This window comes from Aquila chrysaetos, chromosome 8 (assembly GCF_900496995.4).
Source record: "Aquila chrysaetos chrysaetos chromosome 8, bAquChr1.4, whole genome shotgun sequence".
NCBI classification, from domain to species: domain Eukaryota; kingdom Metazoa; phylum Chordata; class Aves; order Accipitriformes; family Accipitridae; genus Aquila; species Aquila chrysaetos.
In genome coordinates, this window is record NC_044011.1 from 9,013,272 (window position 1) to 9,034,488 (window position 21,217).

Sequence of the window (21,217 nt, forward strand, 5' to 3'; positions counted from 1 at the left end):
GAACAAGAGTAACTACCAATATGCGGATGTGTGGAAAAAAGCACAAAGGCTGCAGTAATAAGATCACACAGCTAATTTCAGGCTCCAGTGCCTTACAGCTTCTGAGAGGCAGGACTTTGCCTGCAGAGGGAGTGACTAGGGAAGAAAGATCTAAGATTGGGCTGGAAATTTTTTAAGAACCTTTTCTCACAGTGTGTTTTGTCATTTATGCTCAGCCTCTCCCAGAGTTACACTGTGACTGATGTGATGAGGGAGAGGAAGCAAGATACCTTCAAAAACTTGTTACCGGTTTCTAAACCTTGAAAGAGGCAGAATTGCAGTTGGTTTCTAGGACAGTGTTCACCTCATGGTTCCTTCAGCACGCTCAGGCATCCCTAGCTCTTATGTACATATTTTCAGACTTCTAAAACACCACTGAACCCTGATTAATTCTGATTAATTGTCCAAAGACTGAATCAATAATAAATGAGCTAATTACAACCAGTTGTCCCTGTGGGACTGTCACAAGGCTGATAAAGATCAGCCAGTTACAGGAACAAGCCATCACAGATCCTTACTCTTCCCTAAAGAACAATTTACATTTACACTAAACCTCAAATTGCCACTGATGGATAATGTGCTAAATGTACGTACCTCAGCCTCTACAAGAATCATAAAATATTTAGTTCCATAATATTGGCCAAAGGAACAGACAGACAACCACAGCAGAGCCATGCTCCTGCCCCTTTCTCTACCCCATGAGCCACATGGAGTACACGAAATAGGATAGTAGAGGTGCTGGACCATCTTCAGCCTGCTTCAATCCACAGAAGACAGTCTCTCCTTTTGAAAAAAAAAATAAAAAATGTATGATAAATGTATAGGGAAAAAACAATTTTGAAATGTCATGTCCCAGTGTTCAGACGGGGGTATGATAGATGTATAGATTTTCATGTCTTGCACATTGTATTGCTAGTATAAATCATGACAGCAGTGAATTAAGACATAAAAGGGAAAGAAAGAGAGAAAGAAACTAGAAAAAGAAAAGGTGGTCTCATGAGCCAGGGACAGTGGAACAAATTCACTGCTGCAGGAACAAAATCACTGAAGAGAGAGAGTGCTTCTTTCAAAGGAGCTTTACCCACTTGCAGCACGATGCAGCTTCGTCCATTGACTCTTCCCAACCTAAAGCAATTCCTAAAAGCTGAACTGTCAGTTTGTTCTCTGCCTCCAGGAAAAATGAGAAGCATTACTGTGAACGGGTTTCTGAGGTTTCTGATACATGTCAAGGTCACACATACGTATATGACTCTTTGCGGTAAGGTATTGTTACTAACCAGCATCTTTTCCTTTACAGAAATGTTCAAGTGCTCCAGAGTTTTTAATGATGTGCTTTGACCGTGCTTCTCCATAGATGAAAAAGAGGAGAAGTAACATGAAAGAACTCCTTCAGCAGTGAGAGCTGGAGAATTAGCTCAGTGGTGGAGCAGGAGCGTTGCCTGGAGAATACATGCAGATCCCCAGCACGTTGCTAGCCCTGGATATGCACAGAAAGATTTGGAAACCTTTCTCTGCACATTTTCTGTACACATCTGTTGTCCTTCCAGCTCTTCCAGATGAGGAGCTATCATCCAGTGATAAGAGTTCCAGTTTGAAGGCTCTTCCAAATTTACTCTGTCACAAAACTGCTGTATGACATTAAATGATAAAAGGAATAACAAGAGAGTGCCATGCTTGGGCCTCAGGTTTCTCAGCATACGTTTCATAACTATTGTTATGCAAATACTTCCAAAATTTCAAAAATGTGCACACTTTCTCGGTTCCCTTTTCATGATTTATCCTAAATTTTAGGGATTCCCATAAGAGTAAATTTTAGGCAAGTATTCTTTATTAATGGTTTATAACTAACACTAATTGAAAGATAAAAATGTAAGGTAAATATTTCTGAGAAGTAATTTTTGAAATCAGGCCCCTAGTCACGTCAAGTTACTTATGCATCTGATCAGCATGATCAGTATAAAGATCAAGAATTGCTCAGCAATAATTCTTTACAAGAACCACCAAGGAAGTGGAGGAAGTACTGGACTGGACTCCTCACAAAGAGAAAAAGCTCAAATCTGTAAAAGGAATCATTCACGGTGATCTTACACAAATTGGAAAAAACAGATAGCTGGCAAAATATAGTCAGAGTAAATCTAGTTACTTTGTAAATGCTTCAAGATCCTCCGTTGCCAGGTGCAACCATGATGCAAAATATTACTGTGATTCATTTGTTCTAATGGCACATGTGCAGTAAGAAGTTAAGCAAGTGTTTTGTAATAAAAGTTTCCAAATGGCTATATATGCTGTATTTAACTGGCCCATAACCAAATTTATGTTCAGAGTTCATGGTAGCAAATTTGGTATAAAAGTTTAGATAGATCATAAAAAGCAAAAATAGGAACGTTTACCTATATTGTGCCAAAACATAGCAGTTAAGCACATTCTTGGAAAGCAAAGAGCGGCTAGCATCTGACACTGCCGTGCAAAGGGTCAAGCATCAACTATACGGATCCCTCAATTTTTCCCTCGGAAAGGGAAGAAACAAGAATCTGGAAGACTCATTCATTTTTGCAGACCAGGCATCCTTCCAGGCTTTTCTGGAAATGTACATTTTCTTTTGCTCACGCCAATGAAGATTCATCAAGGAGGTGAAAATCCCTCCTCCCGGCCAGTGCAGCCACTGGGCCCTTTTCCGCAGTGAGTGCCCATTCTGCAGGTGGAACAGCCATTGATGTCCCACGTGTGGCTCCTCCACTGACAAGTGCAGAGCAAGCAGTGAGGAGTTTCCACTGAGGAGTGCAGATCAGAGGGAGTGATTTTCTTCAGCTTGTTTAAGGATTTGAAGACTTTTCCCCAGAGCCTAGTTATCGAGAAAAATAGCAAGAAACAAGAGATGCCACAAACACTTTGTCAACTTCAGATCTTTCTGACTTAAAGATGTTAGAGAGAGCTGTTTCCAGCTACGTCAGGCCAGTGCAATGGTTTTACTGATAGACTGAGGAGGAACAATCTGTTCCAATTCAAATGCATTGTGTTCCATAGAAAGCTGGATTTTGCCCAGTAGAAATCCTACATGAGAATGTTTTAACAGCATTAAATAGCACCTAGTAGGTCAGACTTACCAGCATGTACTGTATTTCCACAGAATTAGAGATGTGCAACAGTTTGGTTTGTTGATGTGACTGGTTATTCAGAACAAACCTAAACCTCTTCAAGGTGTGCTTAGAAAGCATAGAAAAATCTGTCTGCAAACACAGCTTTCTAAAAAACACAGCTACTGTATCTGTGTGCCATGGATCAAGGAATCAAGGTGCAGCTTGTGAATTCTCTTTGAGATCACGGACTTTTTGTACATTGAAACCCTCATGAATATTTGCTGTAAGTCCTTGCCCTATTTTTTTTTTTTTGACTGGTGGCTACATCTCCGTCTCAGAATAGATTGCTCAGTCAGGACTATCAGCACCAGCATCGATCTTGACTAGGAGGAACAAAATTATAAAGAAACATTTTTCTCCAAGGGTTTTGAAGAACGGAGCAGGGCAAGGGAAAGCAAGGAGATGAGATAAATCTCAGGCAGGAGAAGGAGAGCAGAAGGCATTTGCTTGTACTGCAGGGCACCTTTTTTCCTGCAGGAAAGCTAACAGAGCTGATCATGGGGAACACTGGGCTGCAGATCTTAGGAAAAGAACAACTCTGTGCTTCTGGGATCTCAGCTCGGAAAGCAGTCCTAGAAAGACTCCATGCCACAAATATGTTCCTAGAAACCCAGATCAGAGACAATCCCTGGACTCTGCCCAGATTAAAACAGTTGGAAGACATGTGGCTCCAATTTGGGGGATACACCCAGAGTGGGCTGGTGCGTATCCAAGAGGGAGAGGCTGAGCAGGCTGTGACAGTGCATTGTTAATAGCTGTTGCCTTGCAGCACCTGATAAGTGCTTTGAAGACACTGGAGACCGAACAGTGCAGACAGTTTCCACAGTAAAGATCTGGTCCTTTTCCTTGGCATTTTACTCACAAAATAATCTAGCCTTTCCTAGGTAAACATCCCCCTGTCTTTGTGGTACATGTCAGAAAGCACCCAAGTAAGAAAAAGCAGTACTGTTGGAAAACTCTCATAACAAAATATTCAAGCCACTTGTTTATTTTCTCTTGCTTTCACACTGTGAATGAATGCCGGGCGTGCACCATACAGAAAATTGTCATAGTTCTGCAGATATTTTCCCCCACGTGTATTTTTTGCCCATCTAACACAGAAAGCTCGTCTCAACATTTCCATTATATGTCTGTTAGGGTTGTTTGTGACATCTTATTTTCAGAGGGTCAACAAACTTCTCATTTCAAGGGAAACAAAACCAAAACCCAACTAACCTTATCTAATGAGAATGGATATGGATGGCTTTATGCCAGAGAACCTCAAATTTTCTGTTTTCTTGCCATTTTTTGAAAATTATTTGGAAGCAAGGTTTCTGCTTGCTAGTATCACATTAGAGAGCACCGAAGGGGTAGCTACAATGAAACTGGCTGGAAAGAAACAAAAAACTCTTTCTGATGTAGCATCCAAAGAGACAAAACAGCTAAAAATGGAAACAGGGACAGTTACCAGATTATGGATATATCTTTTCTCACGGGCTTCCCTGGAGTGGAAGCTGCACAGAATCCAGCTGTCCCTACAGCTGGTCAAAAATACCCTCCTCATGTCCAGAATCTTTCACTTGCTGCTGAGTTGGTTAAGAGACTCATTTTAAGATCCTGTTGATTTTTAAAGCAGTGCTCAATTTAGGCTTCCATATAACTAAATGAGGTTTTGGTTCCCTGTTGCCCAGGTCATGTTCTGTACTCGGTAGATATTGGGCTGCAGCTTATACAGAAACACTGTAGTGCTATAAATCATTAACTGTCAGAGTCTTTTCGCATTATGTCCAGCAGCCCTGGAACATACTGCTTGCAGAGATTCAGGAAACATCAATTCTGTAAATACTGTCACATCAAGGTTAAAAGCATATTTCAACAATAATTTCTTTTCTAATCCTTATAGTAGTAATTATTTTGGACTTCAATCATAATATGTCCCATTATTTTCAACACAGAGAGCACAGTTTTAGACGTACATGTGTTGCAGTCAAAGCAAAACTGCATGAAATAAAGGGAAAATTTCCCATACAGCCTGTCGCATGGACTCCAAGGAGACTATTTCTGAACTGAAAAGATTTCCCCGCATTTTCCCAGTCTGGTTTACATGGAATTCACAAGCAGCAATGCTCACAGTGCTGCAAGAGCAGAACCTAATATTCACACAGGCAAAAGCACCCTTTGTCACTGTTCATTGTGAATTCAAATGCATTGCCTGAGACATCACATGAGGTCATAAAAACCCACAGCTATTAACTTATAGACAATAATTACTGAATCTGACCTGAACACAGCATACGAAGTCATAGGACTGCAGATAAATCAGATTTTTCTGTGAATACAGAAGGCAGATATTTCCAAAAACAAACCAAGGGTCAGGCCCAGAGCACATGGGAACGATGTAAAATGAAATTAATGGGAACCAAAGAAAAAGACAGACCACTCCTGATCTCCCTTTAACATGCAGATGGCTTTTCCAGACACAGGAGCAGCCTCAGAGAACTATTCCAAGCTACGCCTGCTCGCTCCAGCTTGGGGACCACAGAGGACAGGCTTCAGTCTGAGGGTGCAAGAGGAGCCCACTGTGGGGACTTCCCTCTTGGTCTGGCTGCAGTGGCAACCATTAGGGCCGGCTCAGGCTTTATGCCCAATCCAGATACCCTGGAACTCAGAGAAGTGTTGACATTTCCCACACAGGCTTTTGGAAGAAAACTAGACCCCAAATTTTGAAACTCTTCAAGCTGCTGCTAGAACTAAGGTGGTTTCTTTTTCTCATTAATTGCGGAAAATCACAGCATGTTATCTATTGGCCTTGGTCCAGTAATAACATATTGTGGGCTCCTCTTTGCTGGCCCTGGAGAAAACAGATTATCAATGATGTAAACACATTTCCCACTGAAAACATTGAAGATTTTGCCATGACAAAGTTAAAAATAAAATTGTATTGAAAAAAAATTTGTGAAGGAATGTGAATATGTGAACACATATACACAGAAAACTAAGAATAAAGGTGTAGCATCCCTGCTATACATAGGCTTTTCCAACTGCGGGGGGCGGGGGGCAGGAAGGGAACCCACCTCCCATTTCATACCCACTTCTGAGAAATCATTTCCCTCCAATTCAGTTTGACCTTCTGAATCATACCTGGATGTGATTATCCCCTCAAGGACCCAGAAGAAACAGCATACCATGGGTGTCACACACAGATGACTAGCCTTTACCTGGCCTGTCCCACTCAGCTTTGCCTTTGCTATTGACAAAACATCATTACAAAAAAGGTCAAAATAAAAAATTGCTATACTATTAGAAGAAGATATTTTCTAGTCAAGAGATTCATTTTCCCTGCAACATAAACACTAACATATGCTACAACATACCCACAACAAGAAAGCTAAATGTTAGCTTCTACGTAATAAAAATACAAATTTGCCAAAGGTCTGTGCACACTTACATAAACTAACAACACGTGAGCCAGGGAGTCTCACACAAGTACTAGAGCATATGGTAAATTACAGTGGGAAGCGAGGCAAGCCATTAGACCTTCAGATTAATTGTGATTATTTACATACTTGCCTCCTATTCTTTCTTTCTCATGTCCTATAACACCGTCCCAGGCTTCTAGAATTAAAGCAAAACAGTATCAAAAGGCAGCGTTTTCTCAGTGCCGGAGACGGGCTCTGCCGAAAAGGACCCTGAACACCCGGCTCCGTGAATTCGCACGCCAACGTCAAGCGAGGCCCTTTTCTCCTCGGCGGAGCGGACTCGTCCGCCGCGGCGCGTTTTACAGGCATCCCCGTTTATCCCCACGGGGGAAGACAAGCTCTGGTAGGCCTCGCTGCCTCCGTTTGGCGTTGGTCGATAGGCTCCGAGCCGTGCAGACGGCAGGGTCCCGCCAGGCCGCGGCTGGGGAAGAGGAACGGGCGGCGGCAGATGGGAGCGGCCCCGGCGCAGGTGCCCCAGCACCTGGCCCGGCCCCAGCTGTCCCCACCGCAGCTCCCGGCCTCTCCCCTCCCAGGGAAGGTGTTACCGGCATCGCCGGGCGCAGACTAAGAACAGCAGGCTGAATCGCAGCCCGGTTGACCAAAGGGAATTTTGCTGTTCAAAATACACTGAGAGGATATCTGCAATGCAGCTCTAGCAGGCCAATGCATTTAATGAAGCAGCGGCACAGCCGTTTCCGTGTCATTTGCGCTTTCTGCTAGCAAAGTCTTCCCCCCCTCCCCTTTATTTTTGCTTCATCTTAATGCCTCCAGAGGTTTGTGTGCGAGAGAGGAGACCCTGGCGCTTGCAGCTGAGCTCGAACGGGGCCTCGTCAGCTGGCCGCAGCCAGGCCACACCGCACCGTGCTTTCGCAGCAAGGGAAAGACTCTCGACGGCTGACGGTCCCAAGGCAGCGTCCGGATCTGAGCAGCCTGGCCTCAACGGATACATTTCACAGCCCCCCCCCCCACTCCCCAGCTGCCCTCCGGCACGAAAAGGGGCAGCTAGAGCCTGCTCGGCAACGCGCCAGGCAGCTCGGTGGGCAAACTGACGGTCCTGGCACCCTGACGGAGCGGGCCCAGCTGTGCAAATGTGGGCAGCCCCTTTCCGGAATCCTGCCAGTCTTCCCCAGCCAGCTCCGCAAGGCCGGCCGGCTGAGGCACCTGTCATCTCGTATTAAAGATGGGGACGTTTGAGGGACAGAGTGAAATCGAAGCTGCAACCTGAGTGGGGCTGAGGCATCCCCCACAGGTGCTGTTGATCGGTGCCGCCTCTGTCCGGGACAGGCTGGGCGGCTGCGAGCAGGACCTCGCTTTTCCAAGCGTGCATGCATCCCACCTCCACAGACCCGATGGCTGGAAAGTGCTGGCCTCGCGGCCACCGCCAGCAGGTTTCAGCTCCGGCTCCTTTCACCCAACGGCCCCTTTGGGAGGGTATCAGCTCAAATTTAACATCAGCCAGCTCACGCTTCCCTAGCTTTCCAACTTATTTCTTCCTCTCTTCCTTCATACATATATACAGAGAGATACAGATCTAGATATATATTTTAAAAGCCCAGTGATTTAGATGAGCGCAGACATAAAATCAATTCCTGAGCCTATGGTCTAACCACACCTTTGTATGGCTTATAATGGAAAAGTCAGTAGTAAAATTAAAAGTGTTGTTAACTTCCAAACGGCACTTTCTGTTGTTTTATGTTTGGCATAACTGACCAAATGGGACATGTTCACATTTAATGGTGGTTTTATTTATTTTTCCTACAGTATTTCTTTAGTACTTTTTCCTTTTATATGACATATTAATACATAATTCAGTGGGTTTATGTCTCCCTGCACAGTCCGCATGATTTCTTGTGCTATTGAACAGTGCTATTTATGACCAAATGGCCAAAATGTCTTTTTTTTATTAATCTTTTCTGGTCATGGGTTTGTTTGTTCTTTTGTTTTCTTGCCATTTTCTGAGCCTGCCAGAGTGCTCAACTCCCCCATTTCCCCGTCTGGAACAGCTCACCCCAAAGGGTCAGAATCTGCCTGTTTACCAAGAAAAGTCAGTCAGCTGACAGAGGTTGGAAATACAGCAGAGGCATCAACGTTCACAGAGCTGTTATCAGTAAAGGTCCTCTTGCATTACTGTGGCACACTAGGGGACGCACGTGAGCGTATGAGCCAGATGCCCCCGTTAACTACGACCAGCAGCTCCATTGCCCATTCCCAAGCCAGCCATCCCCAGGCACCAGTCCCCCCAAGTCTTGCCGTGCCACCTTGCTGGGGCACTGAAACCAATATAGCACTGCGGGCTACAAGCCCAGCTCGGCAGGCAGGTGGCCAGACTGCATGTAGTAGCCTCAGTGCAAAGAAACCAAGCACCTCCTCCTTCGTAAACATTTGTTTCAAGCATGTCCCACTAGGTTATCAGTGTCCAGTGTGCACTTTTTAATTGAGTAATTACTTTATCCATAGGTTAAGCACTCACTGAATCCAATCATTATATCACCATGCAGTCAGTACATGGTGTATATCCTTAAATGCCATTTCTGGGATATTTTCCATCTGTACATCCTCCTCAGGCAATAGCAAAGGACATAGAGACCTTCATTAGCCCTTTGATGGACTACAGACATCCTGCTTGTTAGTCTATTATCTAACTGCTTATCAGTCACATTCTCAAGCTCTCATTATTTTACTTTCACACTGCCGTAATTAGCCTCTGCATTTTTCAGGCACTCAGAGCCTTGCTTCAGCCTACACACACAGATTGTACAGAAAGGAGGTTCAAATACTGATGCCATAAATGCAAACCTTTTAAAGGTGACCTGTAAAGGACTGCTGATAAAAGAAGCTGGGAAGTAGTTTCTTTTGTGTTTGTTTTCATTTCCTTTGGGTATAGGCTGCTTCTCCTCTGTGCCCTCTGAATGTTGCCAGGGAACAAATCCTGCTCACCTACCTGGTGCAAACAATTTCATTGATAGAAGGTAGCTGCTGACAAAAGGTGATCAGGATTCAGCTGGACTCAGGTAAGGAAGATGCCTTCTTCCTCGTTCTATTCCTTGCAGGTATCTTTTCTCTCTTTTTTTCCGTATTTTTAAGGGATGGTCTCAAATGTTGTTTTTCAGAACATACCTTCCAACCTAGAGACAAGGGGAATTATTTGAAAACAGTAGGGGGAAATCTATCCACTGCTTTCTCCGAGGTCTAAGGTTTCCTTCTCATAACCAAGCTTTTATGATAATAAGGTATGATGCTGGACAGTCCACTGCGCCTTGAAAGGCCTGCAATGGTAACAGCAAGTGTGAACATACAAGCAGGACTTTAATTATTGTCAATGGAGGAGGAGCTGCTGCCTTGTGATCTGACTCTGTCCACCAGCAATTCCTCTCAGTTTTCTTGTGGAACAGCGGAAAAACTAATAAGCAAAATATGCTGCTGCTAAGGAACAGACTGATCATCAGCACTGTGAACTCACAGTAAACAAGAAACCCAGCAAATTAAGAGCAGCCATTTCTTCACAAGTATTGCTCCTCTAAGGAGGTTGATTCTTGTGAGGTCCATTCCCAGTGTCTTGTGTCTGTCTTTTGGATCTACTGGCTTCTTTTGAAATAATTTCTGAGTTTTCCCAGGATTTCACCAGATCTCAGCAGTTCCCAGGGATCAATTCTCAATGTAGTTTTCCTCTCTCAGTCCAAACCACCTGCATCTTTCAATGTATCGTGCCTCCTGTTCTCCCCACACTGAAGCTCACCCCAGTTTACACAATTCTATGAGCTGATATCTCAAGTATTTCTCTCCTTGTGAAATTGAAGCAACCTCCAGCTCATTTCATCAGCTATGTTTCATCTTATTCAGCAATAAGCATCTGCCAGCACAGAGGACAAGATTTGGAATACAGATAAAACCATGAGATTAATTGAGTTTTACCTCTCTGTATTTCAGGAAAACAAATCATATTTATTATTTCATTTATATCATGCACCCTCCCTACCATGCTTACCGCTATCTTTCTATTGTTAATACTATCAAAGGTAGTGACCTATGTCTGGGCATTCCAGCTCCATGTTGCTCAAATTCTAAATGCTTTTTATGAAAGCCACTTGCATAGCCATAATTGTGGTTTGCCAGGGAGGTCTCCATTAAAAATATCAAATCCAGGGGTTTCATCACTCTGCCATAAAAATTTGCCCTAGGCTGAACACAGCTAAAAGGTACTCCCTTTCCCACACCAATACTATGCAGAAGCAGAGTATTGGCCTCAGTTTATCACCCCTTCACCTTCAGTATAATGCTAGAGAGCCTTAGAAGTAGAGCAGCCAGCAGCCCCTGCAGCAGGGTGCCCACTACCTCCCAGTCTAAGATCATGCATTTAGTCTCCCATAACTTTGCCCAATTTTACTTTTGAGGCTTAAGACTTTGGGGAGGTGAGCTGCTGCACATTAGAAACTGAAAAGCCATGTTAAAATTTTCACAAAGGTGATTTCAGCTGTTGCCACAAATGACATAAAACAGTATTGTTTTGCTAGTAATGACAATGGTCCCCTCCTCTTGCATCCCTCCTGCACAAGGTGCAGGACTGCTCCACTGAGAGACCTTAGCAGCACCCTGTGTTTTACTGCAGGGATCAGTTGGCTTGACAGAGAGAGAAAAGCATCACCCAGGAATGAGAGAGGTGCCTTTTGCTATTACCATGAAAATCCACACACATTTGGCCAAGTTATAAACCACAGGTGGTCACCAACTGTGTGTTCCTCATTTTCTGGATGCCTGACTTGAAACCCTGGGGGCTGATTTGCAAAGTGCTGAGTGCTGGAAGCTGTAATTGAAGTCTCTGGGAGCTGTGCTTTGAACATATATTGAGCTATAAAAACACTAAGTACTCAGAAACATCAAACTGGAGCCCCAAAATCGGTGGGTCCTTTGACCCTAATCTCCCTGTGACTCAGCTCCCCATCTGTAAAATGGGAATACTGTCACCCTCTTGTCTCACAGGGGTGCTGTGAATTCAAATCCACGTGTGTCCATAAAGTGCTCAAATGCTCTGCTGAGAGCACAGCTGAAAGACCCAAGAGCAAATCAATAATTTTGTATTCAGTACAGTGTTTGAATGGTGTGAGGTAAATAAGGCCTGGGCTACACTTTGAATGATATGGCCAGATGTCTCTGAGCATCATGCAGCAGGAAAAAAAAAAAAAAAAAAAAAATAGCTTATGTAATTAAAGACTGTCTTGTAATGTGTTTACACAGGGGACCAGAGTTGCGGTTATGTGGGCAACTTTAGCTTTGGCATTTCCAGAGCAAGAAAAATAACATTGCTACTGAGGGATGGTGTACAGTGAATTGCTGACACTCAACACTGTGCAGGAGGTAGGTGAAAAGTGCAATGATAAATACACAAAATGTGTAAGTTAAAGATCATTATTCAGGTGGCAAAGCAGAGCTAGGACATGCTGGAATGAAGGATGCCTGCAGAGCCTTTACTCACTGCCTCCGCATTAAGATACCACTCTTAATTACATAATCGTATATTTTGCCTTGGGAACCCTTGCCTCAGCACAGACAGCATTTCTTCAATATTTTGTTTGTATTCTTCTGTGTACTCGCCTAGCTCTTACTCTGCTGCACATTATTCAGTCCCTGCTATGAAGACAGAACTATTAACTTCTGTGTGAGTTCCTTATGGCTCTGGCACTAATTCACAGTTAATTTACTTCCACGGTACATAGAAGCAAGTCACGGGGATATTAAGCCAAAAGGAACCACTAATTTGGGACTCAATTTGATTTTTCAGAGGGGGCGGAAGGCTTTGCCAATCGATGCGGTGGCTATTTGCTGGTAGCAGACAAATCCTGAAACTCAAGGACCTGAGAAGCTATTCCAGGTACTCTGGAGCAAGGAGGGAGGCATTTGCTGTGATGGACACAGATAACTCTGTATTTACTGACACAACACATGACCTTCTTGCTCATTTCTGCTCTAATCTGTCCAGCCTCTCCCTCACAGTCCCCCTCTCTTCATCAAGGTGCTTCCTTCTCCATTCCTCAGGCACTTAAACACAAGCAATTAATTCCTGCCTGGCAAGCCAGGTCCCCAGCTCCATCCCCTGTGTATTCCTCAAAACCCATCCGATCCCGTACGTGCTGCCCCAGTCTCTTTCCCAACAGCATTTCAGCTCCTTTTTCTGACCTCCTCTCTCAGCCTCCCTCTCCCCTCCAGCTTTATTTCTCCTCTTCTTAGGACATCTTTCTGTCACCTGAGAAATGTTTACTGAGCTTATATATGCTTCAGATTTTCAAAAACTTAAGAATTTGGCTAAACTTGTCAAATCATCAGAGAGAGATGGAGAAGATATCCCTCTAAAAACAATGTGACCCCCCACTCAAAATACTGTCTTTCAGTCCTGACCAGTGGTGGTAGGACTTTGCAAAGAAAAGTCACAAGAATTTAGCATGTATTTTTCCCTTAACCCTGCTAAAAATTTGCTTTTTCTGAGAACAATGAACTTCATTCTGCAGCAGACACCCAGCAGAGAAAACTTCAGCCCAAATCAAGGTTTGGGGAATAAAAATAAATATATTTAAAAAGAAAAAGAAAAAAGAAAGAAAGAAAAAACTTTGTAATGAGGAAAGATAGGCAGATCTTGCAGCCTCACCAGTTATTTATGTGATAGAACCTTCTAAGCGTCAACTGTGCTGTAAAACCAGATTTTGGAAGACATTTTTTGGGGGGGTCACATCATAGGCATGTTATGCACCTTATGAACAGATCCAGTTTCTTTACTGAGCTTTGGTACTTCATTACTGTACTGTGTGCTTGGAGCATCCTGAATATAATATATTAGAGGGTGAACGAAGTTGTTGCCTCTTCCAGAAAGTGGCTGGGAGAAGAGAAAAAAAAAAGGGGGGGGGGGGGGGGGGGAAATAGAGTTTCATCAGTAGCTTTGATGTAGCCAGCCAGCAGGATTCAATGTCACTGGAGAGCAACACCAGTGTTTTGCCCCATGCTAAAGTGATCACACCTGGAGTCTTTCTGAATGGATCTGTATGCTACAGATGCTGTAAGATACAGTGTATCTTTTCTGTTAGCTTAAAAAATAAATACACACCCCCCTCCCCCCCCATTTATTAACTCAACAACTTGTTCTCCAGAAGACATTGTGATCCATATTCAGCTCTTCTGACAAAGCACAACTATAATACTGGCAAAGTACTTGAGATTAATTCTAGTAGTGAAAAAAAAAAAGTCCAAGTTGTTTTCTTTTCCACACAATGGGTAATAAGAGCAGTGTGAAAATCCAGGCTTAGACTTTTCACAAGTGCAAGTAAAATTTCCTGTTCTGCTTGGGTCCATGAGGAAAAGTCGGACATCGTCTCCTACTTGTCTAAATTTCTCTTCTGATTTCATGTTTTGTGTGGGAAAGATGGCCTTCAGATCTCAAAAGGAAAGCCCATCAAACTGCAGATCCCCAAGGCAGCCAGCCCCTCGTGGCCTTCGCCCACGGGCTCGGACCCAGTCGGTCTCCAGCCTCAGCCACAAGCTGGGCATAGGCAAGTCCGTTTGGCACACCAAAGGGGTAGGAAATTCCTCAGATGGGGTCAGGTCCTGATTCTTCCAGCCACATCAGAAATATTTCATGTGACATCTGTCTGAAACCTGAGCAATTACCCCAAGTCGGAAACTAGTGGCCAGGCAGCTGGGCCAGATGTCTATTAAGCCCAGCTCCGGCTTTCCCTTACCCAAGTTCTGTGATCACCGGTCGTGGCCAATTCTGGGGGAAGATTTGGGCTGCTGGCAGTGGCCCTGCTGCCAATGCATCACCTGCAATGGCTGTTCACAAGCGATAAATGGTTCAGGTGTCCAGAGACGAAATACAGGTGAGAGACAGGAGGCAGCGAGGGAACAGCTTGGCACTCCTGCATGGTGTGATGTGATGGCAGAGAAAGAAATAGTTAACTGCACAACAGATCGGTAAGTCAAGTTTTCTGTCTTTCTGCTATCTCCTTGGTTTTTGCTTTTGTTAAGTTGGCTACTTACCCCCATTATTGCTGCTTGCATGTTCCTACGGTTGAACTCAAGCGATGTCTTAACAGCCTTCTGCACTTATTCAAGTTACACACGTCCTACCACTCTGGGGCTTGTTAGATAAGGACAGAAAGGGAAGGAGCCTGAAGACAAGCACAACACAGAATGAGTGGATGCTTTGAGTAATCGTTTCCTTGCCTTGTGGAAAATAGTCACCCCTCTACCCTCCAACCCCGTGTCAAAATTTAACCTTGGAAATAGAGATTTCACAGAAGGAAAAGCACTTAAATAGCCAACTGTTTTGATGCTTCACTTGTCCAGAAATGAGCTGTTGGTTTTGATATTATACCACATCTGTCTTCTAAATCACAGAGCAATATTAACATCTAGCTTTTGCCATAAATTATGAAGGTCTAAGTAATTTTCCTGAATTTTACAAGTGAAACTATCACCATCTCTCAATATCTGTCTCTAGCATGTATAGTGATATATGTATTTTACTTTTTTCCCCCCCTCCACAAAAAGAAAAAAAAGAAAGAGCAAGCACTCAAAACTATCGGAACAAAGATGAGCTGCTATTAACATTACTTTCAGACTAAGCAGAAGTTTGTGATATTAGATGCCATTCCCCTTACCCCATCCCCCACTCGTACCGTGTAGAGGTGATATTTGTCTTGCCACAAAAAAAGAAAAAAAGTGGGGGAGGGAAGAAACCACCACATCTTTGAGACAAATTTTACAGCACTCTGAATGATATGTGCGCTTTTTATGTTTATGAAACCACCATCTAGCGAAAAATAGCAGCCTAATATTTTGACACGAAGGTCATTTGAAAGTTTTACTGCCTGCAAGCCCGATCCATTTTGTTGACAAAAGGCTCTCTCAGGGCTCTTTAAGGTGCCCCAGCCTGCTCGACTTTCTCTCTGTCTAGCATTTCTATTTCCCCTCCTCACCCCCTCCCACCAGACTAATTACCAGCTCATTAAGGCTGTCCTAATGAATTATGTTACAGCATTAAGAAAGGGCTTGGAATAAATGCTCATTTAGGTACGGGAGGAGGGACAGAGAGATTACTACTTTTGTCAACCTTGCCAGTTGAAGCTAACTTGATCTGACCACACTCAACACCCAGACCTCCTGCCTCCTCCCCCAAATCATAAATATTTCAGCTGAAATGAATTTTAGATTGATATAAACATGCTCTTGGGAGGAATTGGCTTCCTAATGCCACAGAAAGAGAAATGCTGAGGAAGGTTATACTATGTACATGTCTGAGCTTGTGCTCTGTGAGGTGTGCTGCCTGCGCCTGCAAAGGGCTGAGGAGTAATGGGAGCTGCGGGATGTTCTCACCTTGTTCGGTGTGGTCAGGCAGCAAGGCAAACGGACTCAGCGCTGGCCAGCATTGATTAATTAAAAGCACTTCTGTCATATTTTGGATGATTTACAAAGCTAGACAGAATGGCCTCCGTTTAACGTCACTCCACACTGCATAGTGAAATTGTTCCCGTTTCTCATACAGAAGAGCAGCATTGGCTCCACAAAGAATTCTGCAACCCAGCCAAAACCAGGAGCTGCAGAGAGGAGTGAGAGTATCCAGTTCACAGGTCAGGGCTGGAGTCTTAACAGGCTGCTTTCTCAGCCAGAGCTTTATCAAAGACCCCTCACCAGCATCTGCTCTCAGCTTGGAAACTTGAAGCACTAACGTGTTGTCTCATTTTTGAAAGGCAAATCTTGTATCTTGTTAAAATCTTGCTATTCTTCTGTTAAACAGGTATAGATTGGTACCTGGACTTTGGCTCTCGCTCTCCAGAGGGATTTTACATTCTGCAACAACGCTCCTGCATGTTTGCTTTTCTCCTTGTTGGGTCTTTTGATGTAAGTAGGTGTAACTGACTGCCGAAGAAACGCAAGGACAAAGGTGCCAGAAGTCTTTCCCTGAGACAGCGATGATCAAAAAAAATGTGGTGCTTTAAATAGGCCTGAATTTCCTGAAAATACACTACCAAGATTAATTTTCACTACACGCATGTGAAGTTTTCAATTACGGTCAAGGTAGCAATTTGCACACACTTTAAAATTGGGTCTGGAACTGATAAACATATGCTAAATATACAAATTAACATAAGACAGCTGAACATGAGACAGATAAGAATTTATTCTATGCTCCCGGAATCAATTTATTGAGAGCTCTAATTACTTTCTGATTTTGGTGAAGAATCATTAAGAGCACATCAGTTTATACAGTGGCCTCTGTATTACTGTGCTTATGTATTACTTTTTTTTTTTTTTTTTTCAAATGCTTCTTCAGAAGAAGTCACAGACAGCAGACATTGCTCATTTTTAGGGAAATCTTTCAGCTATGCCATATTGCATTTTTAATGGCTTCATTAGCACCAAGCAAGAGTAAATATACACACAAGCCTATAAGCTGACATTTCCAGTACTCAAAACCTTTTTAGCAGCAAAGGTAATAATTTAAGCTGTCTCTTGAAATGAGAGGCCACACCAATCCAGAGCTTTTGTACTTTAAAACCTGTCAATAACTGGCTACTTTTTAGCAAGAATTAAACTTCCTTTAGGCAGCTTGCACACCTAAGAGCAACTACTTTCTGGCTGGAATTGGACTGCAACACGCTTTTTTTTTATTAAAAAAGGAAAAAAAAACAAACCACAAAACACACACCCCCTCCAGGATTTAGGAGATGCTACAAGCTAACCTTTCTTTTATGCCCATTCATCAACTTCTAGTCATAAAAATTAATAGCAATTGCATGCAAACTTGTGCGTACAGCTCCCTGCATTACATAGACACAAGTATGTATGTTGTATAAACAAACAGAAAATATTAGAGAAGCATTTTCCACACTAAGAGACAACCTAGCAGCCAAGCAGTAGATTACTCTTATCACTCTTCTGCAGTAAAGCAGGAGAGAGAAGGCGAGAGCACATAAGGCAATTTCTGCCAGAGCAGCAGATGACAGAGCTGTTGCAGGACAAACAAAAAATAAAGTAAATTTTCCTTTCTTCAACACATCTCTCCCTCATCCCAAGTTTCTTGACTTTGTTGTTGTTGTTGCTTTAATTTGGCCTTTTTTGGTCTATTATTCCTTCCTTCTCCTTTAAAAAGACAAAGAAGTGGCTGATAGGGAAAGGGAGGAGTTGGGGGGGGGGGGGGGAAATGTCCTCTCTCTCCCCTTTAGGGGGTAGGTACAAGCATGCCAGCAGTGGAGTGACAGAAGCCGGCCGGCTGGTCCCTGACAGCAAGGCAGGCGGGTGAATTGGGCAGTTGCGGTATCAGCTGGGGCCATCGGCACATCCCGCTGCCTATCAGCCCTGTGCCTGGCAGCTGGGGAGATACATTTAGATAAAGCAGCCAGCAATTGTTGATAACAAGTCCCTCAAATGTCAGGCAGCACAAAGGGCAGCATTGATTGCTGCTGTACAGCCCGCCTTTCCTTTTCTTTGGTGCTCTATTTTTCCCCCTCTTTTTAATATAGCAAAGACTCTGGCTGGGATAATCTGCCTGCAGAAAAGGCCATTGTGCTGCTACACGCATTGTGTTATTCACTAAATAGAATTTATCAATGTTTCTCTGAATCCCTTTCCTTTCTCCTCCTCTTCCCCTCCATCCCTCAGCTGCTACCCAACCCCTTCTTCATGGAGGTGAGCCCAATCCAGCAAGGGACAGACAGCAAGTCCTACATCAGACATATGGGCTCTTTGAAATCTATGGTATAGATTTCTTCCTCTCTCCCACATCTTTGGATGAGTGCCCGAAGCTAACACTCAACTCGGCTTCCATTTATTTCTGACACAGAACAGACATAGCTGACATTTTGGGGCCATTTCATCCCAAAAGTTCAGCTGATCTGAAAATGCAAAGTATTTTGAATCTCAGGCATTCAAGACATTCTCTCATTTGAGCTACCCAGTCTAGCCCTGGCAACCTACAAAGCTCCAAGCCAGCTCCTTGATTTACGTAACCACATTTGGCAGAGGGTGCTGCCCTGGCCTGGGACACCCCACCTTCTGCTCTGAGACGAGCCCTGACTTCATGACGAGAAGCAGCTCCAGCACCAGACATACCATGTAAGGGGATGAAGTGAAGGTGCATTTGACATTAAAAGGCTCCTGTGCTCCAATTGCTGATGCCTCTAGTGGTTTTCTTTGATTTTTCATCCTCAACTTGCCTTTCCAGAAAATGGGAATAATGTATTCCCTGCTCCCACATCCCAGCAGTGGGCTGCAGCAGCCATCCAGTTGGTGTTTACAAAGCAGCAGAAATCACCAGCAGGCCCCCAGAAAGTCAAGCAGTGACACATTTCCAGCCCATTGTCCAGGACTGTCCCTCACCATAGGTCCCTTCTTCTCCATGCCTGATGGAGGAGAGAGAAGATCCAGTGTGCAGCACAAGAAGGGACCTCAGCACTCGGGCATGCTCGCTACATTCACATCAACATGCTCCCCCTCTCACTGTCTTTTAAACTGATGTGAATTTAAAGCCAAATCTTTGCTTCAATAATGAACAGACTGTTCCCAGCTATAAAAAAAAATTACAATCCCTGACACTTTATAATCATCATTTTAATTATTATAATTTTAGAACTCATACTTCACCAATAATAGGGCTCAAACAAGAAGTGTGGTGTCCCCAGAGAGATAAATGACAATGGGTTTTGTCTCATATGCTTGCTATAATTACAACTATTTGATCTGATGCAGTTTTACGCTTTCATATTTTCAGCATTGGTGTTTTGAATGTAAACTTCTCTGAGGGTCCTCCTGAGGCCTGGAGGATTATATCTGGCTGCCTGTGCAGAAGCGTTTCCAGTACTCTGTGCTCTAACGCAGGGACGAGGGGTTTGAAAACATCCACCTCGAGCGGCCACCGAGGTGGCCACAGCCACGAACAGCATCCCTGGGCAGCAGCTGCTCTGCAGGGAGAGCAGGATGCTCCTAGGGAAGGTGCTCAGCACCAACAGCTTTATCAGCTCCCAAAAGCTGAGTGGGCAAGATGAGTCCTCAGGGGACAGACAACATGGGCAGGACGGTGACATGGTGGACCTGTCCCTTCCTTGCAGCAGGGAATGACATCTTGTTCCATATTTACCAGGCTAAGGCAACATGATGTCTGGCCCCTGTCAAACCAAAGGTCTGCCTCACCGGTCTCTAACAGCAGCAGCTGCCTGGGACCCAGCGTAGGCAGCACCGCGTGGTTGGAAGCGCAGGGGCAGGCACAGAGTTACGCTTCTGTGCTGTATCCTCCCGGTGTCTATCTGGAAACTGCACTTACAGCTCTCTTTAGAGCTGCTTAGCAGTTCCTGATGGATTTTTCTACCCTGAATTTGTCCTACCCTTTTAGAAGCCAGTTTTGCAATACAAGTAAAGTGTACCCCTTTTTAAAAATAAATACTAGTATTTTGATATAAGAAAGGAAGATTGACAGGAAAAAAAAAAAAAGCATTTTCCCCACAGAAACGGGGGTTGGCAGTTCCTGTAGCACAGTGATCTTTCATACTTTTTCCTTCAAGTCTAGAAGTGAAGGGGACAGGAGAGAGAGTTTGTCTTTTCAGATGCAGCTTCTTTGATCAGTGTCATTCACTCTGGAGAATGGAATATTGAATTCCTTTTGCAGTCAGGCTGTGCTTAAGCGCTTTTGAGTCTGGCTGCAGTTTGTGGACTTTGTGAAACATGAGCATCCCTCCCACCTCCCCTCCACCTTTCTTCCCTGACATAGGGATTTTCAAAGGGCATCATACTGCCTGACCTGAGAAACGGGATGCTCTAAAATGTCCCTGGCCATTGATCACATACACGTGGGTGTGCAGGGAAATTGGGCAGAAGTACTGCAATTCTTAAATGGGAGGTCTGCGTTCTCACCCCAAGATCATGGGTAGAAGATGCAGAGAGGGAAGTCATAGACATGTACAGCCCAGGTATAAATTCAGCAGGAATCTCTGTTGCTAAAGTGAAAGGACCCAAAGCAAAAAAAAAAAAATCTATTCCATTCTTACAATTCAATTTTTGGCAAGGGCCAGTATTTTCAGTTATCCTGAATGCCTGTTAATGCTGATATAACCAAGTCTGCCAGTTTTTCCATTGCAAACCACAAATTTCAGGAGCGTGTAATACTCTGCCATGCAAATGCATGGCCCACAGTGAAACTTGGCAGCTAAAGCCTCAGCTGGAGAAAGGCTTTAGAATAATCTTTGTTTAAAACAAAGTTAATTAAATTTGGGTTTAAGCAGAGTTTCAACCGTTTTTAAGTTACAGAATAATGCCAGAAGTTAATTACACCTTTTATCCAAAGATCTTTAAGTACTGAGGCATCGCGCAAGCTGCAGAGCGCAGTTGGGAGCTTCGTTCCCCCTTACGCTCACCCCAGAGCAGGAACAGGGAGGAGCTGGTGTGGGTCTCCCTCAGAGAGGCTGCCCATAGCTCTTCGTGCTACTCTGCAATATCCAGCTGTTTCAGCGGCCAGCGTGGACAGACAGCGGGGAGCACAGAGTCAGCACCATGTGGGTCCTGATGGCAACCCCTTCTCCTGCCCCCCCTGCCCAACCCAGAGCACCCCCT

At 44.0% G+C, this 21,217-nt stretch overlaps 1 long non-coding RNA gene across 1 annotated transcript; it reads left to right on the top strand.

The window, feature by feature from the left end:
* The first annotated feature begins 9,417 nt into the window (after positions 1 to 9,417).
* On the top strand, positions 9,418 to 16,778 carry LOC115344248. The gene is made up of 4 exons (XR_003924486.1): positions 9,418 to 9,645; positions 11,867 to 11,986; positions 12,411 to 12,500; positions 16,413 to 16,778. It is a non-coding gene; the product is annotated as an uncharacterized LOC115344248 (long non-coding RNA).
* The last annotated feature ends 4,439 nt before the right edge of the window (positions 16,779 to 21,217 follow it).